Source organism: Vicugna pacos, chromosome X (assembly GCF_048564905.1).
Source record: "Vicugna pacos chromosome X, VicPac4, whole genome shotgun sequence".
NCBI classification, from domain to species: Eukaryota; Metazoa; Chordata; class Mammalia; order Artiodactyla; family Camelidae; genus Vicugna; species Vicugna pacos.
Window position 1 is genome coordinate 3,650,549 of NC_133023.1, and position 25,893 is coordinate 3,676,441.

Below are 25,893 nucleotides of genomic sequence, written 5' to 3' on the forward strand. Positions count from 1 at the left end.
CCTTGAGGACATTATGGTAGAGTGTAATAAGACAGTTACAAAAGGGACACATGTGTGTAATTCCACTTATAGGAGGCGCCTGGAGTCGTCAAATCTCATAGAGGCAGAAAGTAGGGTGGTGGGCACCGGCAGACTGGGGGAGGGGAAGTGGGGAGTCAGTGTGTAGTGCGCATGGAGTTTCAGTGTAGCGAGGTGAGCGTTCTGCAGATGGATGGTGGTGATGGCTGCACAACGGTGTGAACAGACTTAATGCCACTGAACCGTACACTTTAAAGAAGTCACACTGGGACATTTTATGCTATGCGTATTTTACCACAATTAAAAAGCTTTTTAACTCCCTCTGATGTAAACCTGATCAACGCGTCTTGACTGTACAAAGATTGTGGAGGTGAGCCAAAGAAATGGTATCGCCTAAAGGAGCGATTTCCATCGGTCATTCCCGCATCCCTGTGGTGTATGCTGCTCGTGTTTATACAGACGGGCCAGACGCACACAAAATATGTCACTGTCGAGATATTTTCTGTGCGTGTCTTTCTTACTGGAATATATCCCACATGTAACATCGTGTACACTTAAGGCGCATCCCATGTTCTTTGGATACAGTTGAATATTGTAATGTGGTTGCCATTGCAGCGACAGTTAGCGTCGGTATCGCGTGACATCATTATCATTTGTTTTGCAAGATATTTTCTGTGCAATAGTTACAGTGGTGGTGTTTCAAGAATCACAGACCGGTTGAGAAATCTGTGAGCCACTTTCTAAAAGTAAGGGAGGGAGAAAGACAGGCACTGCAGGAATGTTTATAGCTGGCTGGAATCTGAGCATCCTTGCCGTGCGATGTCAGACTCCTGTGTGAGGAGTAGTGGGGAAGACAGGTTAAAAACTACAGGATGATCGTGGGTCGGCAAAGAGGCTAGACAGCTGGGCCTCCCGACCTTGGGGTTACAACTTGCTCCTCCTTCGTCCTCAAGAAACCAGTCACGAACTGTCCGCCGTGATATTTACCGATTTCGTGTCTTTGGGCCGTTGGTTGAGATGATGTCTGTTATTTTTCTCTGTAACGCCGGTGAGAAGGCTGAGGATGACAGCTGTTCCCCAGCGTACTTTTGGTTTTCCCTTTGATACTCAATACTTAATTTGAGGATGTCGGCTGTCTCACACCTAAGGGTGAGTTTGGGCTTGCTTTCCTTGGGGATTCCAAAAAAGAAAATGCACCAAAGTGCCTATGATGTAAATGACATTGGTTCAGCAATCCTTTAACCCAGCCACTCCGTAGAGGACCACACATGCAAAGCGGTGAAAAGGCCAAAGTTCTTCCTGGGAACCCGGCCATGTGTCCTTTATCTTTGAAAGTCCTACCGGGGTTCAGTGGTACTGAGTATTTCTTACTATTTTCCTCTAAATCCTGCCTTGTGGAGGGCAAGGTCAAGAAGACAGCGCACAGGGCTGGCTGGCCCTCATGCACCTGCCAGCTAATCCCACAGCTCATGTCCCTTTCATGGGACCATCTCAGACAAAAGGTGACTGTCCTCATTGAGTTAAGTCAAACAGGTTCCCACCCCAGAGCTCCCAGTGCAACAGAAGCACGTGGAGAGGTAGCCGGGAAGCAGGCGTTCGGCTGAGCCACAGCCAGTAAGCCGTGTGAAGTGGCTTCCACAGCTTTCACGTGGACGTATCAGAGGACGTGCTGGCCAATGCTGCCGCTCCAATCAAAACCAGTACCGGTGAGATAATTTAGACCATTTCCGATGCTTCAAATACAGGGGTCGGCAAACTGCCACCAGTATCCCAAATCTGGCCAACTGCCTGTGTCTGTGTTTTTTTAAGGGCTGTCGAGTTAAGAATGGTTTAAACATTTCCAAATGGTTATATTTTAAGTGACTCTACACAGACCTACATTAATCCCCTCAACATTGCATCATGGTTCATAAAAACATACAGTCTAAAATCTTTACTTTTAAGGTAGTTAAGATTTTAAAACATTGATTTTAAAATACTTGAGAGGTTTGCAGAACCCTGCCTTACATTTTGGTTTCATATATATATATATATATATATATATATATATATTTGGAATTATTATATATATTGTTTAGAATTGAATATATATTCATAAGTATATATTCATTGAATATATATTCATAAATATATTAAATTTATAAATATAACTATATTAAGTATATATGAAATATATATATATTTGGAATTAATATATATATTGCTTAGAATTGAATATATATTCATAAGTATATATTCATATATATTCACTGAATATGTGTTCATAAATATATTAAATTTATAAGTATAAATGTATATTAAGTATATATGAATATACATTTATAAATATAAATGTATATTAAGTATATATGAATATATATTCAATAATAGATTTATGAATATATATTCAATAATATATATGAATATATGTATTTATGAATATATATTCAATAATATATATGAATATGTATTTAACTATATATATGAATATATGTATTTATGAATATATATTCAATAATATATATGAATATATATATACTTAACTGCAAAGGATTGTGTACAGAACCCCCAAGGAGGGGGATGAATGCTACCCTCAGGACAAATATTATTTGGAGCAATTGTAAAGCAGGACTGGTGTCACTGAATGATTACAGAAGAAATCCCCAAACATGTGAATGTGTTTTCCTCTCCAGAGGCTATAAAACACATTTTGTAAAGAACTTCACTCTCCTTGTTCTCCAGAGATAATTTCTCTCTTAAATAATTACTAGGACAGTGGTTTAGCTACACAGGAGGTGGTTTTCTGGAGGAAACAATTTGCCACTTTCCGAGAACTATTTACACAATTCTTATTAAGGTTCTCAGCCTAGTAACTTACTGAAAAGGATGACGGGTAACAGGATGATGGGGGCTCTTTTTAACCTCCTGTGCCCTGAAAAGCATACCTTTGCGTTACTCCAAGCGCTTGCCCAGAATTTTCCCTCGATTTCAGGGTCTCTGATTTTCACATATTCACATGTGCCTGTTGCTAACACATCTCCTCCGGCTCTACAATCGAACCCCAGAAAGAGCAGACACACACCGTCATGAAAGGATTTAATCGAGAAATCCGTCTCCAGGAAAGGCACACAGGCTTGGCAATTGGCATCAACAGCTTGTCGATAATGCATGTGGCCAGTTTGAAAATGAAACCTGTATGCACATAACCTACACGAAGGCTCACGATTCACGAAACTCTCTCCTTACTCTTTTTATACGACTGCTGTTTCACTGAATGTTAGCAGCATTTTAATTGGCTCTGTCATTGTTACACTAGTGGCTGTTTATTCGGGGTCTGCTATGCCCCAGCCCTGGGCTCACAGTGTAGACATATACTGTCAGGGCTCACAGGAGCCCTGTGTTATAATGAAGACGGTGTGATAGGAAGGATAAGGAGCCCACGTGGGAAGACCACATTCTGTCTGTCCTCTACCATCTGTGTTCCTATGTGAGTTTTCCCGTCTATAAAGACACGATCGTGGCAATAACATCATGACCTGACTTACACTCCGACAAGGGCTGTAAGAACACAGTGCGATGATGGACACGAACGCCTTGAAGATGGAGGAGCAGAAAGTGAACGGGGTCTGAAAACGCACACAGGAAGGGGTGTCGGGAAGTGGAGCCCCGCTCAGCTCAGACGAGGGGCACAGCCCAAACCCCCCAGGCAGCAACTGGACGCTGGGATGGTTAACATGCTGTGTCAACCTGACGGGGCCACAGGTGCCCAGGGAGCTGGTTAAACAGTAATTCTAGGTGTGTCTGCGGGGTTGTTTCCAGAAGGGAGAAGCATTTCATTACGTGGACTGAGAATCGCACATAACCCTCCCCAGTGGAGAAATAAACCTGACCAAGGTGGTGACAGGCTTATACACTGAGAATCATAGAAGACTCACGAAGGAGACTGAAGGTGATTCAAAGAAATGGGAAGATACCCCATGCTCCAGGATGGGAAAAACGAACACTGTTGAAATGGCCATGCAACTGAAAGCGACCTACAGATTTAATGCAACCCCTCTGCCATTACCCAGGATGTTTATCACAGAACTAGAACAAACCATCCTAAAATTCACATGGAGCCAGAATAGCCAGAGAAATCCTGAGGACAAAGAACAAAGCTGGAGACATAACCCCCGCAGACGTCCGACGATACTACAGAGCTACAGTAATCAAAACAGCATGGTATTGGGGGGGACCAAAAACCCAGACAAAGAAAAACACAGACCGATGGATCCATGGAACAGAACAGAGAACCCAGAAACAGACCCACACACCTACAGTCAATTAATCTTCAGCAAGGTGCATCGCTCAGGTCAGAGAGGATGGACCAAACCCCCAGGCAGGGACTGCCCACGGGGACGTGTAATGTGAAGTGTCAGCCTGACGGGGCCACAGGTGCCCAGGTAGCTGGTTGGGTGGGCGCCATCCAACCGACTGAGAGCCAGAGCAGAAGCAAAGAGGGAGCTGAACCTGCTCTCTGCCCGAGTGTGTGAGCTGTGACACCCCTCCTCACCGCCACCGCGCTGGGAGTCACACCGTCAACTTACAACCGTCCAGTTCCTGGTTCTCGAGCCTTGGGACTCACCCGGCACTGGCGTCTGTCTAACTGACTCACTGTCATTTCTCCAAAGATGCCCCTTGCTCCGTCATCTGCACTTTTCATCCCTGCATCACCTCCCCTTTATTTTCTCAGTCAGCTTATGGAATGCCAAGGCTCCCCCATCCCACAAGAGGATCCGCACCGTGCAATGAAAGCTGTCCCTCCTCGCAGCACAGGAGCTGTGCCACCCGTCAGTCTTCGTAAGCGCTGTGAAAAGTCACAGCTCAGGGCTCTTCCGTGGAATCCCCAGCGCAGGGTTCGGGGTTTCAGCTGCACGGTGCTTGAGCCCTTTTAGCGCACGTTCACCTCGTCCCCGTGTCCTCAGCGGAGGTTCCTGCACAGCAGGGTCTGTCGGTTCTGCTTTCTCGCGTCCCCCACTCCCTGCAAACCTCCCACCACTGGAAGTCTCTCCGTGCGTGCTTGTCAACTGGACTGGGCTCACGGAGCGATGGCTACAAGCCCCTCCGGTAACAGCTTAAGGGTGCTGACCTGTCCTGCACCCGCGGCCATCTGAGAATAGCAGCCCATCGCGGAGCCCAGGAAGCATCTGTATTTCTCTAAACGGCGTGTCTGCCCGTCCGCACGGGCTTCCGACTGGGCCGACGCAAGCTGCAGGGCCCCGGCCAGGAGGGCGGAGCGCGTGCTTCGCAAGGGAGCCTGCAATCGCAGCTCTGGCCTCTCCTGCAGAACCCGAGCGACAGCCGCCTTGGACAGGACGGCGTCGCGCAGTGGAAGCGAGGCAAGGGGACGGCCTGCATGCCCGGTCCCCGAGGAACCAGAGTGGCCGGCAGCCGGCGCCCTCCACGTGGGCGAGGCCGCACGGAGCGACAGAGCAACAGGAAGCCACGTGGGGGGGTCATTCCCTCTCTTTCTCTTCTGCTCTCTTACCTGGGCCTCTGTCCGAAGGGAGTGCCCCCCACTCACCTGTGCCCTTTCCCAGGCTGGTGTCCTCGTCTACCAGCCTTGAGCTCAGAGGCGCTTGCTCGGGGGATTCTGAGACAGGGCTGGGAAATGGAATACAGACAAATAGATTGCATTTTGTTGTCTCTCTTTACACTTTTACCCTATTATTTTCCTCTCATGTTTGTTGTTTCTTTCTTGTTTTTTTTTTTAACATTTTTTATTGAGTTATAGTCATTTTACAATGTTGTGTCAAATTCCAGTGTAGAGCACAATGTTTCAGTTATACATGAACATACATATATTCATTGTCACTTTCCTTTCCCTGTGAGCTGCCACAAGACGTTGTATATATTTCCCTGTGCTATACAGTAATGATCTTGTTGATCTATTCTACATTTTAAACTCCCAGTCTGTCCCTTCCCACCCTCGACCCTTTTGTTGCTTTCTTTCTAATAACAATCACCTTTTGGAAGGGACGTCCCATACGTATGTACTGGGTGTTACACGGGGCAGTACGTGTCGTGGTTTTAATTTACACTCACCAGTCGTAACTCCACCAGCCCCTCTGCATTCGGCTTCATCATTAAACAGTGTGCAATGTGCGCAACTTTGTATTCTCTCTCTATTTACCTACCTGTTTTATTTTTAACAGTTTTTAATTTATAATGAGGACTGATTAGCCTTTCAAGATAATGGATGTAATGGTACATAATTGAACACAAAGGTTAAAATATTTCCTTTTTAGTCCCCACTGCCCCCACCCCCCACCCCCACCAGACAGGCTTCTTTTGGATAGATCCATTATTCTGTAAGATTTTCCTAACATTCTGTCTTCCAAAGAAATGCGTACAGAAAACAAAAATGGTGCCATAAACATTTTTTTAAATGTATTTTTGGCCTCTGACCAAATACCCCAGAGATGGGGTCCAATCTGAAAATCATTCCATTGTAGTTTCTCCTCTCCGTCCTTTTGAGACACGACCATTTCATCATATATCATCTACCGTCCTCTATCATGTTGAAAAAGCACCTTGGCCACGGCCAAACGTCACTAGGTCACGGGCTGCTGGGAAAGCCTGGGGTCATCTGGTCTTCATGCATTCTGGGTGAAGTGCTTGTGACTGCACTGGGGGAGGCAAAGAGGTTCCAAAGGTGGGGGAGAGGGGAGGGGAGGAGGGGGAGGGGAAAGGAGAGGGAGGGAAGAGGGGGAGGGGAGAGGGAGGGGAGGGAAGAGGGGGAGGGGAGGAGGAGGGGAAGGAGAGGGGGAGGGGAAGGAGGGGGAGGGGTGGGGAGGGGAGGGGAAAGGAGATGGAGGGAAGAGGGAGGGAAAGGAGAAAGGAGGGGGAGGGGAAAGGAGAGGGGGAGGGGAGGGAGGGGGAGGTGGGAGGGAGGGGGGTTTCCAGATGCTTTAAACTAAGAATTCAGGAAAATCAACTGGTCACTTGACACTTCAGAAAGGATGTGGTGGAGCCATTGACCTGTCAACTGGTCTCAATGGGAGGCAGTTGTGGATCGAGCAGGTGTTTATTGGTTTTACAGCCAACCTGCTCTTAAAAAAAAAAAAATAAAACAGAATCCTGCAGCTAACTAACTTCATCTCATACGCTAATCACACAGGCGTCAAAGACTGCAGAAGCAAACTGCTTCCCAGAATTCAAACGTGTGTCCTCACACGTGTCCTCGTGGTTCTTTCTGTTCTGACCTCCCTGAGGGGGAAGGCTCTGGATGGAGGGCCGCAGAGCCACCTCTCCTTCAGGTTTGGGGACAGGAGGCGTGTGCTCACAGGGCAGCCTGAATGTGGAACGCTGTCCACTGCGCGGCAGGTGGTGTGACGCTGCCACAGAGCATCACAGCCGGGCCTCTCCCATACATTCCCTACAAGTGAGGCCTCATCTTACCTTCCTGGGACGTCCGCACAATTCTTCCGTGGGATTTCCGGCAGCTACGCGTCTCACGGGACGAGGGGAGGTGCTGTCCAGGGGAAGGCAGTGGTGGTCCTTTTCAGAGGCCGTTGGGAACATTCAGCTGTCGGTGCAGCTTCAAGTTTGGGGGGGCTTCCACCTTCACTGGGTGGAGCACTGATCTCCAGCCCCAAGCCCATGTGCCCCAAAGCCGAAGGCTTCCTGTGGTCCTCTGACCTCACAACGGGTGCAGCCGTTGCCCGTAGAAACCCAGGTGGTGTCCAGACATCACAATGGGGTGCTCTGCCCGCTCTGGGGACCTGGTCCTGTTGGCAGGAGGGGAATTGTCTGGTGAGCATGTGAGGTTTTCAGCTATCTCCACTGACAACAGGAGGAATATGTCTCCACTGACAACAGAGAGCGAGATCTCAAAACGCGAGGCACATCCTGGGGCAGTTATGTGCAATGGGGTAGACTCGCTGGCTGAAGGACGCGGGCAGGGCGTGTCCAGAGATGTGAAGGTGGGGTCACGGGGCTGTAGAAGTCCCATGAACGCATCTGACTTTAAAACAGACTTGGTATGTGTGTGTGTGTGTGTGTATGTGTGTGTGTGTGTGTGTGTATAAGACTGCTAAAAAAGCATCTAGTAATTAGAAGATAATGCAAACATATTTAAAATTAAAAAACATTAAAAGGTGAGGGGTGGGGGAGGGATAAATGAAGAATTTGGGATTAGCAAATACAATATATAAGGGGGAGGGCGTAGCTCAGTGGTAAGGCGCGTGCTTAGCTTGCGTGAGGTCCTGGGTTCAATCCCCAGTCCCTCCATTAAAATAAGTAAACAAGCAAATACATACATACATACATACATAAAAAACCTAATTACCCCCCAAAACCCCAACAAGTTAATAAATATAAAGTAGATAAATGACAGTGTCATACTGTGTAGCACAGGGAACTATATCAAATATCCTGTAATAAACCACAATGGAAAAGAGTATGAATTATATATATATGTATATATATATATATATAACTGAGTCACTATGCTGTAAACGAGAAGTTAATAACACAACATTTTAAATCGACTGTACGTCAATCAAAAAATAAAAAACAATTCACAGAACATGTGAACGAAACGTACTGCAAACCACATCAGTAAACTAAGAACACTGAAGCCATCAAGTCACCAGCGGCTGCCGCCACCCCCCCCAGTGAAGACCAGCCCGCAGCCTGGCCTCTGCAGCCACTCACAGTGCTGCCCTCTGAGGGGACTCAGAACAGGAAACGACAGGACACTGGCCCTAGATGGCCAGGCGCTTGTCAAAGGAATGAATTCAGGGAGCCCAGATGTTTGCTCCGTCCCATACACAGAACAGCACTAAATTCTTTAACTTGAGATGCCTGGTTTTCTTTAGATAAAAAGGAATTTTTTATTGTTCCAACCACCTGGTCTTGGTTGTAAAGCTCCTATATATCCTGGCTCCTCCCCTCCGTCTTAGGAGCCGTCCCTCAGAGCCATCTGGGGGGCTGTCATCCCGGCTCGAGTCCTCCCGCCAAATAAAACATTAGTCTCAACTTTTGCAGTGCGCGTTTATTTCAGCCGACAGATGCATGACATGGGGTGGCCCCTGAGGTCGCCAGTGGCTGCAGCTGAGCACGACGCGTCACTGCTGGGTCAGCACGGGAACACAAGCAGCACACCGGTGTCAGCCACGGGGGCCGAGCGGGTACCGAGGGACTCTGTACTGTTCCCTCGATGTCTCTGTAAACCCACAGTGGCTCTAGACAAGTGTATTGATTTTTTTTTTTAAGTATAGACTCGGTTTTAAAAGTTAAAAGAAAGGAAAGAACAGGACTTGGGGGCGGGCACGTGCCTGGGGGAGGGCGTGCGCCCGGGCTGGAGGACCGGGTGTCCGGTGAGAGTCAAGCGTCTCGGGGAGGAAGCAGGGCTGCTGGGAGCCCTGCGTCGTCATCAGGGACGTGCGGACATTGCCACGTCGTTTAAGCCCATTAGGGGTGGAGGGGTGAAGGGGGTGAGAGAAGCGAGGTCCACAAGCAGTACTTGGAGACCCAGGTGTTTCCATTCAGTCTTGGGGCGGGAGAGGTGGGGGGGCACCCAACCCAACGGCCTTGTACAAACACTGAGGACCGTCAGTGGCATCCAGATGGATTGTAGCGGGCTTTGGCCTTATCCCCAGCCTCCTTCTTCCGAGGGAAGGAGTGATGGCCACGCAGCTCATTAGCTCTAACAGAGAAAAGAATTGCACATTGGACACATAAACCAAAACCCACTGAATCCCATTCGTTCATTCATGGCCCTAGTTCCCAAGGCCTTTTCACAGCCCCTGGGCACGGAGCAGTCAGCGCATAATGGTTGCAGGCTGGATCCCTCCTGACGGGAGGGCGTGGTTTAGGAAGGCGGTGGGTAAACACTCCTCGAAGGGCAGGACGTCTTCCAAAGACGGGCAGACACAGAAGGGCCGTCCCTGGAGCGAGGCACCTGGCCTTCAAAGACGACGTCTGGCAAAGTGGTCCGTGGTGCTGCCCGGCGCTGGAAGGATGCTGAATAAACTCCCTTTGCCGGGGATGAGCGAGTGGAGCGTTCCAGGCCTCCCGATGAAGAAGGGGGTGGAACCCACGGGCTCTGAGGGCCCTCACCTCCTCCTTTTCCCGGCAAAGGAATGTCGCCTGGAATCCTCTGAACGCTCTGCCACTTCAATCATTTCATTCACCCGGCTTTCCCACAGCCCCCAACGCCGCCGGGAGCGCCTGCCTGGGCCTTCCGTGCCAGGAAGGGGACGGGCCCCGGCTCCGTCTGGCTCCAGACGGCATTCCTGGGCTGGCATGTCAAGGGCTGGGGAAAGAGCTGGGGACGCCCGCAGGGAAAGCCTTCCACCCAAGACAGCGTCCCCGAGGCCACCGTGGTAAGGGGCCTGCTCCCCCAGATCACCCAGGACGGAGAGAGCCGTCAGCCTACTGTGGAAAGGAAGCTTGTCTGAAAAAGTCTCACAGGACGGGGACTTCAGAGTCCCTTCAGAGAGCTGGTTGTTTATCAGGACGGTGTTTACCAGGGAGGTGCGAGGCAGCGGCCCCCACGCTACTTCGCCTGCGGTGCGATGGACGGGTCTGGCTTTCCGTGCACAACCGAGGCTGCCGAGCCCGAAAATGCAGTGCCTGGACTCTCCCCAAATCGCCTCTATTCACAAAGTGGTGCGGGAGGGACAGGGCCGGGGCGGGGGCGGGGGCAGCCGGGCAGTTAAAGGTTAGGGCCACCGTTACTAGGAAAGCAGCGTATTCATTCTTCCATTCCTACAAACGTAAGGGCTCCGGCTGTGCTCACCTGCTCAGGGGGAAGCCAGCGGTAATTGTGCCCCCCTCCCCCCCAACAAAGGGACTCTGGCCACGTCCGGAGGCGTTTTTCACTGCTGGACAGGGAAGGGTGTTACTGGCTCCTATGAGAAGAGGGCCGACCCGCTGCTGAACGTGGAATAGTACCCAGGACAGACGCCCCCCCAGGCACCGCCAGGCCTAGCGTATCCGGCCCCGGATGTCACCGGTGCTGACGGGACACACCCTGAGGCCGATTCAGGAGGACCCAGCCTTGACGATCACCTGGGCAGCTAACCGGATACAAAGTCAGTTTCCCATCCCTGTTGAGAACTGTGTGAGCCGTGCAAAGGAAGGCTTACCCCAAGAATTAATCCACTGACCCGTCACCCAAGGCCACCTGATGTCTAGCTAACACACTGCGGTCCGTCCTGACGGCTTGGACCTCTCGATGAACGCCGTCTGTTGACCTGAGACTGCCCGAGGCCCTCGCAGAGAAACCATTCGCTCTTAACCCGGTGCTGCTGTCACGCACAGAACGAGCACCCCCACCCCAGCACCCCATTTTCCCCTAGCTACCGACACGCTACGCAGCTCTGAGGTCCATCCAGCCCAAGGCCGCTGCCTCCTTCTTGTATCAATTACGTCCGTGTTCACCCGAAGCTGCATCTCACTGTGCTGCGCCCACGGGACGCGGACCGGTCGGTCAGACACGGCGCATCGTTCTGCGTGTATGTTTTATTCCTTCACGTGCGCGTCTACGGGAAGGACTACCCTGGCAGATGTTTAGAGGGATCTGGAAATAGGCGGTGAATTTAGCCACCAAAAATCCAGCTCCAAGGGACGAGGCCAGAGAAGTCTCTTGCGAGCTCCTGCCCCTATGTGTTGGCACGCAGACCCCGTCCTCCTGCTGTGGCAACTGCCTTGTCTGCTCCCATTCATGGTTACTTCCCAGAGGCAAACAGCCGGAGGCCGCTGTCACCCTGAGACAGACACACTCAAGAGCAAGCAACCCTTTCACAACCCCCCCCAATGATCCCCTTTTCCCCAAACCCAGCGGCCTGTGGTTCCCCCCCTCCATTCTCTGACACTCACTGCTTCATTCCATGAATGCCTTGAGCAATCGGTTATCTCATTATGTCTACACAGTTGAACCCCGCTCTTGCCTAAGAACTAGTCTCTTTAATCACATACGAGTTTTGACTCCCTGTTTTGTTTTTCCTGAAAGAGAATATAGAGTTGATGACTCAGACATGGTCGTTCTGGAGTAATAAAATCAGCAGCCCGTTTTCTGGGGGGTTTCTGTCATTCTGGTGTGTGGTCCTGCCACCAGCACGTCTGAGAACTGGCTTGGGGGAATAAATGCTACTTCATCCAGAAATTTAAAAATATTTTCCCCTTCCTTAGGGGCCGTGGTGACAGGTGATGCTCAGCTCAGCCTGCAGCCACCCTGAATCCCTGCCTCACACTTTTCAGACCTGCTCTTTCTCGAGAAGCCAGAGAAAGGAGGTACGGGGGCGGTGGTGCGGGGGCGGGGGGGGCGGATTCTATCTCTCCTCTTATTCAGTGCTCTTTCAACAGCCACCCTCCCGGGGTGGTAACCGTCCTCGGTGGTCCTGTGTTATTCTAGAAGTTTACCTTGAGGCTATGCGTCGAAAACGCTCTTCAGCAGGAGGAAAAACCATCTGAAGCATTAACATTGGTAGCCAAACCTCCACTCAAAAGGAAGGGCCAGCCAAGACGCAACAATCCCCAGCAGCCAAGGGGATGCCCTCACCTGTGGTCCGAGCCCGACACAGAGTACGTTAAAATTCATGACTCGTAACCTCCCGGCCAAGAGCTCCACCCCGGGGGTATTGGCTGCGGCTAATCCCCTTAGGCTGTTGAAAGGAAAATGCCTAGGCGGACTGTGTATAAGAACAGCAACAAATAGAATTAATCCACAACCTACCAGGAATCCGAGGGTCCCTCCCGAGACGCACTTTAACAGAAGATAGCGCCTCTCCCTTGAAGCTTTTCCCCTTTCATGTGCACCCAGCAGTTTCTCCAACAGATACTCAGCAACCGTCTCTTATACACATTTTCCCATCATTTCATTGTGTGTCTGTGTTTTACCCCCAAGAAAATGTAATTTAACTTCCAGGTAAAGTATCAGAGAAAGCACGTGAAAAAGAACAAGGCGGGATGGCGACCGATGGCTAACGTAGCCCCCCGGTTTAAAACACGACGAAAATTTGGAAGTGTGCTTTGATAGGTGAGCTCCAGGCAGTGCTTCCGCACGGGCTGCCTGTTTTTCCAGAGGGGGTTAGCGAAGAGTCTCTTCGCTCTCGTCCACCACAGGAGAAGCTGTAGCCGGGGTCACCTTTCCTTTTCGGTGCCCACGTGCGGACTGCTCTCAGGAAGTTCAGTAACCACGGAAAACGACACATGATGCAGCAGTGTGCAGTCCCAAAGAGCCCCAGCCTCAGATACACTGGGGCTTGTTTGAGTCAAGGCAACAGTGTGTTCGTTGAGGTCTTAACTATCCGTTCTGCAGGAGAAAAAAAAAGAAAGAAAGAAAAAAGAGACCAAAACCAGCCGGGTGAGTGACCTATGTCCTCTGTATCCTGCAGGCCATGGACCTAAGAAGGCCCTGGTGACACGCTGTTTGAAGGGAACACACCGCCGGACGCTGAAATACATACCCACACCGCCATCGCCGCGGGACCAGACGTGCTCGGACTTGACTTTAAACTGTGATGCAAACCAGAGTAAATTCTGAAAACGTACGCTCCTGCTAAAATATGTTTACCCTGGCATGAAATAAACTCTGCACCATAGTTGGTGAGGTTCCTTACAGGGAATAGAAATACATAAATAAGTACATGGTATTTTACCCTCAGATGATTGCCTTTCACGATTTTCTTTGCATTTATCTTATACTAAATCAGTTTAAGATATTTTCTCAGAGATTCACTGTATAGCAGAGAACTATATTCGGTATCTTGTAATAACATATAATGGGGAATAATCTGAAAATAAAATGTATAACTGAATCATTTTGTTGTACACCTGAAACTAATGCAATACTGTAAATCCACCATACTTCAGTTTTAAAAAAGATATTTCATAAGAGGAACATCCTAAGAGATTAATACAATTTTATTGGCTCAAAAATTAATGAACAGATATATTAAAGTTGATTATTTTAGAAAACAGAATCATTGATTTTTCTCAAAATTCACAAATTGAACAAGTTCCAGTAAATGGGATTTACCTACAAGATCACTAGATTTGCTATTATTATTTTTTTAACATTTTTTATTGATTTATAATCATTTCACAATGTTGTCTCAAATTCCAGTGTAGAGCACAATTTTTCAGTTATACATGAACATATATATACTCATTGTCACACTTTTTCTCTGTGAGCTACCATAAGATTTTGTATATATTTCCCTGTGCGATACAGTATAATCTTGTTTATCTCTTGTACAATTTTGAAATCCCAGTCTATCTCTTCCCACCCCCCCACCCCTCTGGCAACCACAAGTCTGTATTCTATGTCTGTGAGTCTATTTCTGTCCTGTATTTATGCTTTGGTTGTTTGTTTGTTTTAGCTTCCACATATGAGTGATCTCATAGGGTAATTTTCTTTCTCTTTCTGGCTTACTTCATTTAGAATGACATTCTCCAGGAGCATCCATGTTGCTGCAAATGGTGATTTGCTATTATTATTGTTTAGTATCTACTTAGTATTAAGAAATACAATGTAGGAACGTCATACAGTTTCTTCCTAAAAAACAATTATTAAAACGTAGTAAGTTTCCCCAATTCAGATATAAAAGAGGGCAAATTAAAAGGTTAACATCCAGTTCTCTACTCCCAAGAAAAAAAAAAAAGAATGGCTCAAAATAAAAAAGCGTTAAGAGCTTTCACATGGTAAAATACATCAGTCCTAAAAAGTAAAGAGGAAAAACAGAATAAGTGGGAGTAATTATGGATTTGGCACTACATCTTATTTTGGTAACTTCATTCTCTGAAGAGCAAGCGAAATGGGATTACCACTGTATGATCTCAGTCAATTAATTATAGATCCAGAATCCAAATAACTGAACAAAAGTTTAGGAAGATTGATTCCTACTACTATCTATTTATAACCACCCTGGAGTGCTTTTTTAAAAAAAATTATTTAAAGTAGCTAAGCTTTGTGTAATTCCCTTGGGTAATCTAAAGACAGATAAATTTTTCAATTACGAATACAAACATCTGTGTCAGAAAAAAAAACAACATGATGGTTTATGTCTTTCTTCTTTATTTAGAGTTGATTATAAATCTACTTCTATTTTGAGAAAATTAACGTTTTCTGTTTTTTTTAAAACTTGCCCAACTGAACTAAATCTTTTATGTTCTGAGATGCTCTGTTGACGGAACTAACACATGATGCCTTTAAGTTCAAAGACCCTCAGCATTTTGCCAAACTGAGTATTGAAAGGAACACGTGATAAGCCACTAACAACGCCGAGCGAAGCCTCAGGGAGTGGGGTAAGCCAGAGATGGATATGCTGAGCGCGACCTTACTATCTAACGGGGAGACGGACAGCAAACAGCCTCCCACGCCAGCGCCCGCAGGACACGGGCTGAGCGAGGAGAAACCTGCCGCCTCTGTGCGCTATGGAAAGAACCACTCTGCGGCACCAGTTTCACGCCCACAGGTACCTCCCTGATGGAAGATGTGGAAGGCTGAACACAGGGTAAGACGTATGCTTGCATCAGGATGGCGATGAATACAGAAGAAAGAAGGAGAGGAATGGGGGACTGTGCTAAGCGTATAAATGTGATGCAGTGGGGTTCTGCTGATTTCACATGATGGACGCGGATTCCTCCAACATCAGGAGAAGGAAAAGCTATCCTGAACCGTTTCAGGTAGGCTAGTCTCAGGAAGGCTTTTTTTTTTTTCCATTTTCTTATCATTTTCATTATATCTTACAATAAGATATTGAATAGAGTTTCCTGTGCTACACAGAAGAAACTTGCTGGTTATCTATTTTATATACAGTAGTGTGTATCTGCAAATCTGGAACTCACAATTTATCCCTTCCAACCTCCTTTCCACCCTGGTAACCATAAGTTTGTTTTCTATGTCTGTGAGTATGTTTCTGTTTTGTAAATAAGGTCATTTGTATCTTTTTCTTTTTCTTTTAGGTTCCACATATGAGTGATAGCATACAGTATTTTTCTTTCTTTTTCTAACTTGACTTAGAATGATGATCTCCAGGTGCATCCATGTTGCTGCAAATGGCATGAGTTCATTCTTTTTCATGGCTGAGTAATATTCCAATTATACATATACCAAATCTTCTTTCTCCAGTCATCTGTCAATGGACATTTAGGTTGCTTCCATGTCTTGACTACTGTAAACAGTGCTGCTGTGAACATAGAGGTGCATGTATTTTTTCCAATTAGAATTTCCGCCAAATATATGCCCAGGAGTGGGACTGCTGGATCCTTCGGTAAGTCTGTTTTTAGTCTTTTGAGGAATCTCCGTACTGTTTTCCACAGTGGCTGCACCAACCTGCATTCCCACCAGCAGTGTAGGAGGGTTCCCTTTTCTCCACACCCCCTCCAGCACTTATTGTTCGTGGACTTTTTAACAATGGCCATTCGGACTGGTGTGTGGTGATACCCCATGGCAGTTTTCATTGAGGAAGGCTCTTAATAAGTCATTTGTTCACACATCTGTGATTCGAAAGTCCATGATGACCAAGGGGAATTTCAGCATGCCGCTTCCAAGTCATCTCCATCAGAAAAGAGAGTGTTCTAGTCCCCAGGCATTAAAACCAGACTCCCACCTCCTCCTTGATGACAAATGTCCCACCTTCGCCCAGGACAGAACCACACCAATGCCATCAACAGTCGCTTTCTGTTGAAGCAGGTGAGTGGTCCTCTTTACTGACTCCTTTAGGGAATTTCTGCAGAGTCATTCTCAACGTTTGTGGCATCCCACGGGCTGCTGGGATGCTCTTTTTCTTACTGGGCAGCTCTGAAGAGCCCTCAAGTGGATGACCTGTGGCATCAACAGAACCCAGACCGACCTGAGCCCTGATGGAAGCCCAGGTGTTCCTAAAAAGACACGGCGCTCATCCCACGCTAATATAGATCTGCTCTTAACACTGAAAGGGAACTCTAAAAGTCTTCAGTGATTTTCCTTCATCCTTTCTGAGTTTCGGCCAATTGCAGAAGATCAGCCCTTTTTTACGTGCTGCACAATTCCTTCTTAGTCTCTAAGGATTATTCCTACCGCCTTCCCATGGATTGGATAAGCTGTGACGCATTTATCATTTTATCCGACTTTCGATTTCATTGTCTACGTTCAGTTCCATCGTGACCACAGGCCACTTCCAACGTGCATTTTCAACAGTCTTGATCTATTTCTCTCCATTCCTCAGGCACATAACCAAGTCAATTTTGTTCTGAAACATCTCTCCGTGTAACCCTGTGCCTGGGGTCTCTAACGTAAATGTGGCTGTGGTCAAGAGGGTAAAACTCATGTGAAAAGCAAGCTGGGTGGGAAAACAAACAAACACGCACAGAAATGAGAAGCCCCAGAATTCTGGTAGGAAAAGGGCAGGAATGGTGAACTACGAGTGCATCGTTCTTCTACTCAATTAGCTGCGTGAGTTTGGTGACTGCAAAGAAATGAGGTTGCTTCTGGTTAAAAATCTGCCAAATCTCCCAATTTGATGTGGGGGATCACATGGCACCAGACCCTGTTCGCCATCTGAAAATCCAGGTCCCGTATTTCCAGATCTTCCCATTTTTAAGTGAAACAGAGGATCAAAGTATACAATATAAATGTCACTAATTTTAAATGCTAATACTTTACGTTTCAAAACCTAGCAGTTGCCATTAGGGGACAATGGCTGTGCACAGTCTCTCTCCCTCTCTACTTTTTCTTCCAAATGCATGTGAAGTTATAATTTTTTAAAAAGCTTATGCGAAGAAAAAAATACAGCAAAGTAACGTGAATACCAACACAGCGCTGGGAGCTGGGCACTCTGCAGCCTGTGTCTTAGGCTGATGCATGAAATGATGGCTGTGCATGAGTTGCCAGAATATGAGCGTTTTCCTTTTTGCGGTCACTACTGACATACATTTGCTCTGGAAAACGACCGAGCTCATGAAAGTCTTTCACTTTAAAGTCGGCAAAGAGAAGCTTATATTGGTAATGTACACCCACGCTTCACTGAATGATAAAGTGTGTGTGTCTTGGAGGTCCCCTACCGGTTTCTAAGGAGGCATGTCCTTTGACATGGTGGAATAGTCTTATATTTTTTGAAAAATTTATTTAACAAAAATGTAGACATGGAACATGGAAATGAACGCAGGCTCATTCCATGTACGTGGGAACGGCAGGAAACTCTCATCAAAGCCTCAAAAATGCTGGTCCAAAGCTGTGAGCTAAATGAAGAGAAACAAATTAAAACATCGAATTGCATTTGATTTACAGACGCCGAGGATCATAAAGCAGAATTTGGGAATCCACTTCACCAAGCAAAGTGTAAATTTTGTTTCCTGTGCTGTTTAGAGAACTTTCAATAAGACACGTTTAATAGATTTGGCTGGTCTCTCTGCAGAACTTCTGGGCATTAGTACATTAAAAAAATTTTTTTTAAATGACGTTTAGTTGATTTATTATGTTGTGTTAGTTTCTGGTGTACAGCACAGTGATTCAGTTATACATACATATACATTCTTTTTCATCACAGCTTATTACAATATATTGAATATAGTTCCCTGTGCTATACGGCAGGACTCTAGTTTATTTTATATAGAGTAGTTTATATCTGCTAATCCCAAACTTCTAATTTATCCTTCCCCCCTCTCTTTCCCCTTTGGTAGCCATCAGTTTGTTTTCTATGTCTGTGAGTCTGTTTCTGTTTCATAAATAAGTTCATTGGTATCAATTTTTTTTAATTCAACATATGAGCGATCTCATATGGTATTTTTCTTTCTCTTTCTGGCTTACTTCACTTAGAATGATATTCCCCAGGGACATCCATGTTGCTGCAAATGGCATTATATTGTCATTTTTATGGCTGAGTAGTATTCCATTGTATAAATATACCACAGCTTCTTTATCCAGTCATCTGTTGATGGACATTTAGGCTGCTTCCATGTCTTGGCTACTGTAAATGGTGCTGCTATGAACATTGGGGTGGAGGAGTCTTTTCAAATTACAGTTTTCTCCAGATACATGCCCAGGAGTAGGATTACTGGATCAGAGGGTAAGTCTATTTTTAGTTTTCCGAGGCATCTCCATACTGTTCTCCATAATGGCTGCACGAAACTGCGTTCCCACCAACAGCATCACTGCTTCCTGAGACACGTTCCTGAGGCTCCAAGTCTGTTCGTAAACGTGTGGGGGACTCCAGACCTTCTGCCGATTAGGGTCCTGATGGCATGCACTTTGGCTTGTAGATGAGAACAGTAGTTTTTATCAGTTCACTTAGGTTATGATCATCCTCTGGGCAATCAGTTCCTGTTGGTCTCAAACAACGTGATTATACGCAGGGAAAAGCACAGCAGACGCACTAGAGAGCACTGGGAAGTCGCGGAACCACCGCTTCGTGGGTCAGGGAAGACTCGGCCAAGAGAAGTAAAACCTCATGCTCACTAGCTAACGCACCAGGCTCCTTGTTCCTCAGTTATTTTTATTGGCTCATTTAATTCTTCCGTGAATCCTGGGAGGCAGAGCTCTGTCCTATTTTCTTTCACTGAGAGGATGAAGACATTGTGATTCCGATGGCTTCACGGGCTTTCCTGGGGAGAGTATTCTGTGCAGCAGAAACGGACTCTGAAGTCATGCTCTCCAAGAGTCCAGAAATTTGCCTAACATTGTTTCACTAATTTCTTCATCTCCTTTTCTGTTGAAAAAAAAGGGGGTGTGGATAAAAAGAAAAAAAGTTCTGCCTCCTTTCACAGACTGTTTGGGATCCAGGAATATTTAGTCAAGCATGGTAAACTTCAAATCACTGTAACAGTCTGAGCTGTTACATTTATTATTTAAAAACTGCAGGGAATTTTTTTTTCATTTATGTTGGAAAATGTGTCTTGGGAAGGAACCCGGACGGAGACCTGATTTCAGAGCACTTTCTGGTTGAGCATTCTACCCAGAAAAAAGAAATGGGATGCGGGGGAAGTTTGATGTGCAAGCAGAAGATACTTGTATATTTGTCTTAATCAGAGCATCTTGGAGTAAGGTGGTGCTTCCAAACGCATACTTATTAGTACAAAGGTTTCTGAAAATTCTCCGAGGAAAAAGGATCTATGGTCAAAGAAGTTTGCAAAACGTTGCCTATGTGAAGCGTTTCTTGTGGATTCACAACACGTAACACTGTGCAAAACACTAACATGAAAAACATGTGTTTAACTGTATTTCACTTGGTCTTTGCAACCTTTCCCAGCTATGGGGATTTTTTTTTTTTATGGAATATTAGTTCATTAAGACTGCCATAACAAAGGACCACACACTTGGGGGTGGGGCTTACACAGCACACATTTCTGTCTCCCGGTCCTGGAGGCTGGAATCTGAGACCAAGGTGTGAGCAGGGCTGGTGTCTCCTGAGCCCTCTCCCCTTGGTGTGTGGACGGCCGTCTCCTCCCTGTGTCCTCACGTGGTCGTCCCTCTGCGTGTGTCTGGATCCTCATCTCCTCTTCTTACAAGGACAGCAGTCCTGTGCGATCAGGACCCACCTAGTGACCCCATTTTACCTTCATCCCCTCTTTAAAGACCCCCATCTCCAAACACAGCCACGTTGTGAGGTCCTGACGAGGGCTTCACCCTGTGAACTTTGGAGGGGGACACACAGCGCGGCCCACCTGTGACAGTGACCCACTAACCCTCTCTGGAACAGCAATCCTGAGAAGACGCTGGAAATGCCGTGTGGGGGACAGTCAGGCCCCCCTACGCTGGCTCTGAAAGCGGTCGCAGGGACTCGCCCGTAGCGCGGTGGCGTCCTCACCACCCAAAGCTGTGCGTTCCTCTCAGACGTCATCGCCCAGAACGTGAATAAGAACGTGCATGGGCTCCCCTCGTGTTTCCTCGTCAACTTGTGCTTGCTCTTAGAAACGTACTGTCTTCAAAAAAACAAAAACAAAAAACAAAAAACAGATCCATCGAACTGATCTCCTGTTTCATTTAAAACGAGACTCTCCCATCCAGATAGTGGCAGCCACGCCAGCATTTTGCCTGGTAACTCGAGGTCGCAGCACATCTGCCCGGGGAGACGGCCCCTGTGATTCCAGCTGGAAAGACCCATCCAGTCCTGACTTTCCGCGGGGCTGGCAAAAGGGAGACAGAAGTCCGGAGATGTGTTCCGAACCATGCAGTCCTATCAAAGCCATTACTGGATCAACAGTCAGTCCAGCTGGATAAACCCTGAGAAGAGAAAAACGCCTATAACTTCCCTTTGCCCGTGATGAGTTCACACGCCTTCCTTCCTCCAGGCCACGTGTACCTGGCGGACGAGAGCTGAGAGCTGGCCGAGCTTGCAGCGACGGAATGGAAGCATCTCCTTCCGAAAAGCCACCCGACTCGCTCTCCACGAAGCCCTTCTGGGTGAAATGACGGCCCGTCATTCAGAAACCACTGGCGACAATCCAAGTGGTCCGGGTGGCTTGGCCAGGCTACCTGCCGGTGGGCCGGTGTGGGGCGTGCACCGACGGGGTGGGGAGGTAATTTGGGAAGAGGGTAGAGCCTTTCAGGAAACTGTAGGAAGTTCTTGACAAGAAGGATTCTTGTCTATTCGCAAGGGCTGTGAAAGCAAGTTAAGGAATGTCAAGTTGTCTCTGCGTCCGTGAGAACCAAAATAGAAAGTGTGAAATGATTCTGCAGGGTCCAGCAGCGGGCGGACAATGAGCCCTTCGAGTCTGCCTGCCCTGGGCAACGTCCAGCAGGAGGGGAGTGCTGGCTGCTGCTTCCAAGGGGTGCGTTAAGAACCCTGCAGACACCTGAATCGCCCACCCTCTTGATGGACCTGAGACGTGACCCTTTCCAGGAGAACCTGGATTTTTTAAACTGTTTTCTCTTTGTTTCCCAAAGAGCAGGCTCATTCTCTTAGCAGATAAGTGGAGAATCAAGTGATTTTCTTTCTTTTTTTTTAATGCCTTGTGCTGACACATGGATATAAAAAGCTGAACTCCACTATTTTTTCATGATTTCTCTAGAAGTTCAAACCAGTGGGCGACCCTCAGAGGCTTCCATATCAGGAAAGCACACGGAGTTTGTACCAAATGATCACGTGTCACGGGAAAGGCAGGGAATTTAGCATTGTATCCTCTGGAGAACATAATTAAGATTGCATACATTACTGAAACTGTCAAATGTAAAAATCCTCAAATCACTCAGTAAGCACCTATATGTCACCGTGCATTTGACTACATTGAATAGGATACCCTTTGGTCAGCCTATCTGAACTGATACGCAGGATTTAGTATGTGGGCAAACATAGTTGAACAAACCAGCTCCTCGTTCACACGTGAAAGAGTATTTTCCCGCACGTGATTTGAAGCAGCGCAGAACAGAGGGAAACATACAGGTTGTCTTAAGGGCCACCAAACTGGGGACAGACCAACGGCAGCTGGTACGCCATGTCTGAATCAAATGTGGTACGTTTCATGTTAAGTACCAAGTGGTGTTGTGCGTTAGACGTAATTTCGATTGCTCGACTCTGTAGCACTACACGTTTCTCAGTCTTCTATTCTCCAGTCTACTCTTGTCTGTGTGATGACATCCAAAGTTATGGCAGTTCAATCTTTTCCTTCTCCAATTTCATCTTCAGAGTCCCCCTCCCTCTCTCTCTGTCTCAGACACACCCTTTGTTATTTTTATCCTCATTCATCCATTCATTTCTTCCTGCATCCATCCGCTTGTCCATCCATCCACCCTGCTTTCTTTCTACCCATCTATTTACATAGCATTTATGGAGGTGTAAACTCTGAAAGACAAAATCCTTCTCGCTTCCCTTTGCCTGTGATGAGTCCGCACGCCTTCCTTCCTCCAGCCCAATGTACCTGACGGACTAGAGCTGAGAGCTGGCCATGCTTGAAATGACTCAATGGAACCATCTCACTTTGGGGTGAGGGGTTTTGAAATGACTGAATGAAGATCCACTCAGTCATTCAAGAACGGAGTCGATGGTCTGAGCACTGGGGATTAGGTAGCAAAAACAAAACAAAAACAAAAGCAAAAACAAAACAAAACAAAACTCAAACCAACCCGAACAAGCAATCAACCTACAAAAAGAAGCTCTAGCACCCATGCAGGTTACATTTCAGTGGGATGACCACGAAAACGTTTGCTCCCAGAGTTCAGAGTCCATTCTGACTTGCCCCCTGCTCAGCTCGGAGCTGAGACTGGAGAGTCCACCCATATGTTGCAACATCTCTGTCCCCCCTTTTTCTCCCATCGCTGGGGGTGTTAGTCTCACAGCTCTTCATATTGAGTGTTGACATTTTACCAGCCGTAGTCAGTGTAGACGCCCCAAGCAGGTGTATCATGCAAAACCCCACACTATCCAGTACCGTCCTGTTGTGTGCAGGCGCTGTGTTGTACAGGAGATCCCCAAAACTTGCCCATCTTGCATAACTGAAACTTTACACCCCTTTGAACAGCAAACTCCTTTCCAATGGTTACAATTACAGCACTGACGTGACATCCTTTGGTTTGAGAGGAGATGATGGCTTTCACGGACCTGTTGAAGGTCAGTGAGGTCGGGGGATGGTGAGATAAGGCAGTTCTTGCACCACAAAGAGACCTACCAGCCAAGCAGGCATCTACAATCAAAGGCTGACACAGCATTCTACATGTCATGCAGACCAGATGCTCCTGGGAGTGTCCTGTACTCGATGAAACACATACGAGAAAGCAGGGAGGGTCGATGCTAACGCCAGCTCAGTCAGGAGGTGGCAGCTATACTAGAGTCACCGATCGGGGGGCCCTGACGACGTGAGAGCCCCGCTCAGGCAAGGGCTGGTTGCGGGGACTCGGCTGAGGCACGGGACCTTTCCTCCCTGTTTCCTCAGCTGTGAAGTGACACCTGGGCCAGGGTTTGGGGGAGGATGAAGTAAGAAAGCGCGGAACGTGCTTTGTAAGCTGTGATGGTCCGGACCTAAATCTCAGCGTGATTTGAAGGCACGCCTCATCAGACGTGACAATCTGCCGGGACGGACCGAAGCGTCTGGCATTCTGCAACGTGGGAGGGTCTGAGAGGCGTCCTCGTGTTTGCTTATCTGTGTGGCTGTGTTTACCGCGACGGTTCACGCCGTCAGGGCCTCTCCGAGTCGCTTCAGGAAGCGCAGACCTTTAAAACCACTTACCCTTTCCTCAGTTGCTCAAAGTTTGACACTCACATTGATCATAACAGAACACAACACGGTTTCCATGGAAATGGAAGCCTCCCCCCCACCCACAACCGTTTCCGTACAATTAACCCCACTGCGTGCCTAACAGCAGGTTTATTCGGGGCTTTCTTACCACAATTCCCAATGCACGTGTCAAGGTCTTTGCAGGAATGTGGCCCGTGTTGGCTACGTCGTGGTATCACGACTGACCCTCACCATCCACCTTGCCGGGTGCTCGCTAAAATCAACGAAGTGCTCGCTGCAATCTGAACTTTGACCACAGCCCACCCGCTGACGGCCTCTGCTTTAACAATTTACAGACTTGCTATTGTAAATTCAAGTACGTCTAACCGTTCTCAGTGGAAAGAAAGGTTTTAGTAGTTCTGAGTGGAAAACCCTTGAGGGTTACTCTGCGAGATGAAGGATAGACTTTTATTTCTGCTAATAAACTAGACTTGGATTTAGAAGAATCAGGTCCTCCCCCCGTCAGTCACGAACAATCTTGTTACTTTCAGCAGGTCGCTTAAAATCTCTCCTTTTCATATTTCTCACCTTTAAAATCAGAAAATTGGACTAAACCTGTCTACAAGCTAGTCCTATTCGGAGATTTTTCTAAGGTCCTATTTTTGGACATTTAAAATTTATTTACTAAATAAAGAGATAACATTCAGCTTGCTTCATGGCAGAAACTGCATTGACTGCATGGTGTTATAATGATTCTTTTGGTAATTTGGTTTAAAACGCCTCATTATAAGCTGAAATGATGCATTTGTGTATGAAAATTAATGTTACTTGCCACCTAGTGTGGCAAGTTAGTGTTTTAAGCCCTGAATCAGAAGTCTAGGTGTATCCAAAAGGATATATTCCAAATATCATTTTGAAGTTTATAAGACAGTTTCCTTATTTTTTTTTTTTGCTTTTTGAGTTTTATTAGGGATAATTATTACAGCTTGACTGCACATACACATTATATTGCATGTAAATACAGGAGAGTTTCCGTATTTATCATAAGATACATGAGAAATAATGGTTCCCTGGTGATGGGTGGAGACAAGATAAGTGGTTGTTACAGCGAGGAAGGCAGAATTACGTCCCCTCCAAGGATGCTCACGCACGAATTCCCAGCACCTGGGAAAACATTACCTCACACGACAAAGGGGCACTGAGGTTACAGATTGCAGTCAAGTTGCTGATCAGCTGACCTTCAAATAGGGAGGGTCTCCTGGATTATCCAGATGGACGGAATGGAACCATAAGGGTCTTTAAAAGTGGAAGAGGGAGGCAGACAAGGCCAGAGTGGTGTGGTGGGAGGGCTCCAGCAGTTCTGCTGGCTTTGAGAGTGAAGGAAAACAAGTCAGGGAGTGTAGACAACCTCTGGGTGCTGGAAGGGGTGAAAAAAAAGACCCAGACTCTCCCCTACAGTCTCCAGGAGGAATAAAGACCTGCTCAAAGTCTGACATCAGCCCACCGAGACCCACGCTGGACCTGTAACCTCCAGACCTGTAGATAAAGGATTTGTGTTGCCATTATGGAAAACAGTAGGGAGAGTCCTCAAAAGACTAAAAATAGACTTACCCTATGATCCAGCAATCCCACTCCTGGGCATATATCCAGAGGGAAACTTAATTCAGAAAGACACCTGCACCCCAATGTTCACAGCAGCACTATTTACAATAGCCAAGACATGGAAACAGCCTAAGTGTCCATTGACAGATGACTGGATAAAGAAGTTGTGGTATA

General features: G+C 47.1%; 2 long non-coding RNA genes across 2 annotated transcripts in view; one reads left to right on the forward strand and one right to left on the reverse strand.

Annotated features, from left to right (window-relative positions):
* The window catches only part of LOC140691831 (uncharacterized), a 77,125-nt gene extending 69,549 nt beyond the window's left edge, over positions 1–7,576 (reverse strand). Inside the window, exons 1-2 of the long non-coding RNA XR_012067474.1 lie at positions 7,438–7,576; positions 5,561–5,640 (exon numbers count right to left, since the gene is read on the reverse strand). This is a non-coding gene — a long non-coding RNA (uncharacterized lncRNA). The remainder of the gene's footprint in view (positions 1–5,560; positions 5,641–7,437) is intronic.
* A 228-nt stretch (positions 7,577–7,804) lies between these two features.
* On the forward strand, positions 7,805–13,533 carry LOC140692048 (uncharacterized). The gene is made up of 3 exons (XR_012067627.1): positions 7,805–7,961; positions 12,178–12,279; positions 13,383–13,533. It is a non-coding gene; the product is annotated as an uncharacterized lncRNA (long non-coding RNA).
* The last annotated feature ends 12,360 nt before the right edge of the window (positions 13,534–25,893 follow it).